Genomic DNA, 6,115 nt, shown 5'->3' with positions numbered 1-6,115 from the left:
GCAGAGGTGAGTAGTTGCAACAGAGACCATATGTTCTGTAAAGCATAAAATACATACTATGGAGTCCTCTACAGGAAAAAGTTTGCCAACCCCTCTCAATCTGCTTAAGAGGTATAATTCTCTGACTGATAAGCATGGAACTGATATTATATGTTGATTCCCCATGTTCTGAATAAAAATATTTGTAAAACTCAGACTAGCCTTGCTACAAGAACCATCTCTGACTGGTTTCTGGGACTGATAAAGTGTGCCTAAATGACTCAACCAACTAAAATAGTAATTGCTCTTACCCAAGATTGGATGCCACAGTCACTTGTAGGGTATATAAACATATATAAATCTTGCCACACGTTGGTTACAGGACATCCATGTCCCAAAAATACCTCATCGGAAAGCAAATACCAATCACCAATTACTGGTGCTTTAAGTTTGACGTGAAGCCAGTTGAGACTACATTGTACCTGAAGGGCTGAAAATCCAAAGAGAACATGTCAATATACTTGTGTCCTAAGGAACAACTCAGAATTTTACAAGGCAACTATAAATTGTCTTCTTTATCTACACAGACAAAAATGTATCTTAGTCCTAAGAGAGATCATAAAGAGAATCAGAAGCAAAGCACCAAGGTAAGAGGACCAGGGTCTAGGCAGCAGGAAATTGAGCAAGAAAGAAGTCAGCAAGGGAGAAGTTTCTCCAGGTCCAATTGCTCCAGCCAAAGTCCTCTGTAAATATTAAAACTCACACAACAGCAGGTAGGGAAGCTCAATCTGGGACTCCTACTCCAAGCCAGACCATCAAGAGGCTGAAGTAGTCCCAAAGCAAAAAGAAGTTAGGGAGAAGTAGAAACAAACTCTCTGGAGGAAATGGTCACACTTAAAATATGAAGTCAGAAAACATGAATTCAGAAAAATATGAAAGTAAACCAATGGAAAAAGGTAGACATACTAACCAGAGAAAAATGTGTACTAATACAGATACATCAGAGAAAATGGAGAGAGCTAAAGGTGAGTTCTAACTTACCTGAGAATGCCAACTAATGGAAGGAATGATCAATTTAAAGAAATCAATATTTGCAGATATCACATTAATAATTACTTGAGGCAAAAAAATAAAAAAATCAATGGATGCTAAAAGTATTGAAAATATGATAAAGAGGATATTTAAACAGTCTCCCAACAAAATACTATTTTTCGCCTCTGATAAATAACTTTACAATGAATAACAAATAACTTTACAACGTGGCAGGCACCATCATAACCAAAGGATACTGTAATGTGGCAAATAAACATCATGTACCTAGGATATTTAAACAGTCTCCCAACAAAATACTATTTTTCGCCTCTGATAAATAACTTTACAATTAATAACAAATAACTTTACAACGTGGCAGGCACCATCATAACCAAAGGATACTGTAATGTGGCAAATAAACATCATGTACCTATTGATAAAATGCATTGAGGACACATCATCACTTCTGGGTATTTCAGCCAAAAATGCAGAACATGGAGCTACTGATGAGAAAATATTAGACAAGCCCAAATAGAGAAACATTCTACAAGCTGAATGGCCTATACACAAAAAATATTAAGATCTAATCCAGACTGAAGATTTTAAAGAACCATGGCAACTAAATGTAACATGGGACTCTGGATTAAGTCCTGAACCAGATTTTTTTTCTTTTGCCATTAAGGCCATCATTGTGAAAACTGGGGACATGTAAATAGGTTGATAGATTATAATACTGTATGATTTTTAATTTCCTAATTTTGGTAACTGCACTGTGATTATATAAGAGAATGCTCTTGGTTTTAGTAAATACACAATGAGACTCCCCAGGAATGACGTCTTCAAGATGGCAGAATAGATAATCCCCAGCATCACGCTTTCCAAGTAACCAATTGACAACTATTAAAAAGCAAAGACTGCCAACCTGTAACCACCAGAGATGGGGGAAGAGGAGGAAAGATCTGCAGAGTTCATGAAGATGGGAGAGGCAATCGTGAGAGGGTGTAGGGACAGCACCTATCTTTCTGAGCCATCCTGGTATGCAGGGGGTTACTAGCTGTCACAAACAGATCTAAGCCGGAAGCTGCAGCAGCACCCTTCACATAAACCTGCTTGCAGTCTGCAGGGAAAAAAATGGCTTCAGAGCTCACCACAACAGCCCACAGGCTATAACATTCACTAGCAGGATTCCCCTCAGGGCCCACATAGAAACAAGTGGCCACAACTGATGGGAAAAGAGAGCTAGTGAGTTATCATGAGAGACACGTACACGACCTCTCCCACAGAAGTGTGGGAAAAAGCCTGGCCTGCTTTAATACCCACTTTCAGCAAAGGACAGATCATCCAGACAGAAAGTTAACTAGGGAACATCAGAATTAATCTTTTCTATAGGCCAACTTGAACTAACAGACATTTATAGAACATATCATCCAACAGCTGCAGAATACACATTCTTCACAGCAGCACACGAAACATTCCCTAGAGTAGACCTTATGTTAGGACACAAAACAAGTCTCAACATTCTAAAAAATCAGAATCATATCAACTACGTTATTCAACCACAATGGAATATTAGAAATCAACAACAAGAGGGACCCCAGAAACTCTATAAATATGTGGAAATTAAATGATATGCTCCTACCCAACAAATGGGTCAAAGAAGATATCAAGAAGGAAACTTAAAAATTCCTGGAGACAAATGAAAACAAAAACACCACATACCAGAACCTGTAAGATACAGCAAAAGCAGTTCTAAGAGGGAAATTTATAGCAATAAATGCCAACATGAGAAAAGAAGAAAGACTCCAAATACACAATCTAACATTGACCCTCAAGGAACTGGAAACACAAGAACAAACCAAACCCCCAAAACAGGAGAGTAATAAAAAAGATCAAAGCAGAAATAAATGAATTAGAGATTTTAAAAACAATATGAAAGATTGAAACAAAGACCTGATTTTTCAAAAAAATAAAGATCAATAAATCTTTAACCTGACTAAAAAAAAAGAATAGAAGACTCAAAATCAGAAATGAAAAGAGGACATTACAACTGATCCCACAGAAATGTAAAGGATCATAAGAGACTACTATAAACAACTATATGCAAAAAAACTGGAAAACCTAGAAGAAATGGATAAATGCCTGGATACATAAAACTTACCAAGGTTGAATCATGAAGAACTAGAAAACCTAAACAGACCAATAACAAGTAATGAGATTGAAGCAGTAATAAAAGTCTTCCAACAAAGAAAACCCCAGGACCAGATGGCTTCACTGCCAAATTCTACCAAACATTTAAAGAAGAACTAACACTAGTTCTTCTCAAACTCTTCCAAAAAATTGAAAAGAAGGAAATATTTTCAAACTCATTCTTTGAGACCAGAATTACCCTCATACCAAAACCAGAAGAAGACATAATAAAAAAAGAAAACTACTGACCAATATTTCCAGTGAAGACAGACAGGAAGATCCTCAGCAAAATACCTGCAAACAGAATCCAGCAATCCATTAAAAAGATCACACAACCATGATCAAGTGGGATTCATCCCAGGGATGCAAGGACAATTCAACATACGTAAACCTATAAACGTGATACATCACATTGACAGAATGACGGGGAAAAAAATATGATCATTTCAATAGATGCAGAAAAAGCCTTTGATAAAATCCAACACCACTTTGTGATAAAAAAGACTCAACAAATTATGTATGGAAGGAATGTACCTCAACATGAGGAAGGCCATACATGACAAACTCACAGCTGATATTATAAGAATGGACAAATTTTGGAGGCTTTTCCTCTAAGATCTAGAAGAAGACAAGGATGCCCACTTTCCCCACTCTTATTCAACATAGTACTAGAAGTGCTAGCCTGTTCAGTAAGACAAGAGAAAGCAACAAAGGGCATCCGAATCAGAAAGGAGGAAGTCAAGCTATCGCTATTTGCAAAGGACGTCATCCAATACATAGAAAACCCTAAAGATTCCACCAAAAAAATTACTATAACTAATAAAAGAATTCAGTAAAGAGGCAGGATACAAAATCAATAGGCTTCCTATACATCAATAATGAAATAGCCCAAGAAGAAATCAAGAAAGTAATCCCATTCACAATAGCTAGAAAAGAATAAAATACCTAGGAGTAAATTTAACCAAGGAGGTGAAAAACCTCTACAATGAAAACTACAAAACACTGGTGAAAAATACATCAATAATGAAATAGCCCAAGAAGAAATCAAGAAAGTAATCCCATTCACAATAGCTAGCAAAAGAATAAAATACCTAGGAGTAAATTTAACCAAGGAGGTGAAAAACCTCTACAATGAAAACTACAAAACACTGGTGAAAATATTGAAGAGGACTCAAATAAATGCAAAGATCCCATGTTCTTGGGTTGGAAGAATTAACATCATCAAAGTGTCCATATGACCCAAAGCAATCTACATATTCAATGCAATCCCTATCAAAATACCAACGACATTCTTCACAGAAATAGAAAAAATGATCTTAAAATTTGTATGGAACCATAAAAGACTCCATATAGCTAAATCAATCTTGAACATAATGAACAAAGTTGGAAGCATCACACTCCCTGATTTCAAAATATGCTTCGAAGTCATAGTAACCAAAACAGCATGGTACATGGTAATGGCATTAAAAACAAATTACCAACAAAATAGATTAAAGAGCTCCAAAATAAACTCATGCACTTATAACCAACTGATTTTTGACAAAGGTACCAAAAATATACAATGGGGAATGGACAGCCTCTTCAACAAATGGTCCTGGGAAAACTGGATATCCACATGCAGAAGACTGAAACTAGACCCCTATCTCTCACCATACACAAAAATCAACTCAAAATGGATCAAAGATCTATATTTAAGACCCAAATCTATGAAACTACTAGAAGAAAACAGGGGAAACTCTACTTGAAATGGGAGTGGGCAGTGCTTTTTGAAGCAAAATGACAAAGGCACAAGCAACTAAAGCAAAAATACATAAAGGGGTCTACATAAAACTAAAAATCTGCACAGCAAGGACTCTGTCAACAAAGTAAAGAGACAACCTACAGAATGGGAGAAAGTGTTTGCCCACCACACATCAGACAAGGAGCTAATATATAATAATATATAAGGAACTTTCATGTCTGAACAGCAAAAAACCAAATAACCCAATTTAAAAAATGGGCAAAGGACTTGAGCAGACATTTCTCAAAAGAAGACATATAAGTGGCCAACAGGCAATGAAAAAATGTTCAACATCACTAATTATCAAGGATACAAATTAAAACCACAGTGATATCATCTCACTCTAGTTAGAATGACTATTATCAACAAGTGCCCCCCCCCTAAAATAAATGACACACGTTGACAAGGATGTGGAAAAAAAGAAACTCTCCTAACATTACTGATAGGAGTGTAAGCTGATACAGCAACTGAAGAAAACAGTTTGGAGGTTCCTCAGAAAACTAAAAGTAGATCTACCCTACAACCCAGCTATCTCACTACTTGGTATATACCCAAAGGAAACGAAATCATTAGATCAAAAAGACATCTACATTCCCAAATTCATTGCAGCACTGTTAACAACAGTAAGATGGAAACAACCAAAATGTCCATCAACAGCCAAATAGATTAAAAAAACTGATATATATACACACAATGAAATACTACTCAGCTATTTTTAGGAAATAATACTCTATCATTTGCAGCCATATTCTCTATTTGCAGGCACAAAAAGACAAATACTGCATGATATCACACTGTACCCCACAAATATGTACAAGTAAATGTTAAAATATTTTGAATAAAGAAAATGCACACTGAAGTGTTAGCAGTGAAAAGTCACTATGTCCTCAATTTATTCTCAAATGGCAAAGGGAAAAAATACACATCATGTACACGTGTGCACACACATGCACCCATGCACACAAGAGAAAAATTAATTAAATGTAGGAAAATGTCAATATTTGGGAAATCATGGAAAAGGGCATATGGGAATTTCATGTAGTATTTTTGCAGCTTTTCGGTAAGTCTGAAATTATGTCAAAATAAAAAATGTTTTAAAAAATAAAAACTCCTGTCTTCTACCCTATATCAGGCACT

The sequence above is a fragment of the Galeopterus variegatus genome, unplaced genomic scaffold (genome assembly GCF_000696425.1).
Source record: "Galeopterus variegatus unplaced genomic scaffold, G_variegatus-3.0.2 Scaffold3377, whole genome shotgun sequence".
NCBI lineage: Eukaryota > Metazoa > Chordata > Mammalia > Dermoptera > Cynocephalidae > Galeopterus > Galeopterus variegatus.
This window is presented reverse-complemented; position numbering follows the sequence as displayed.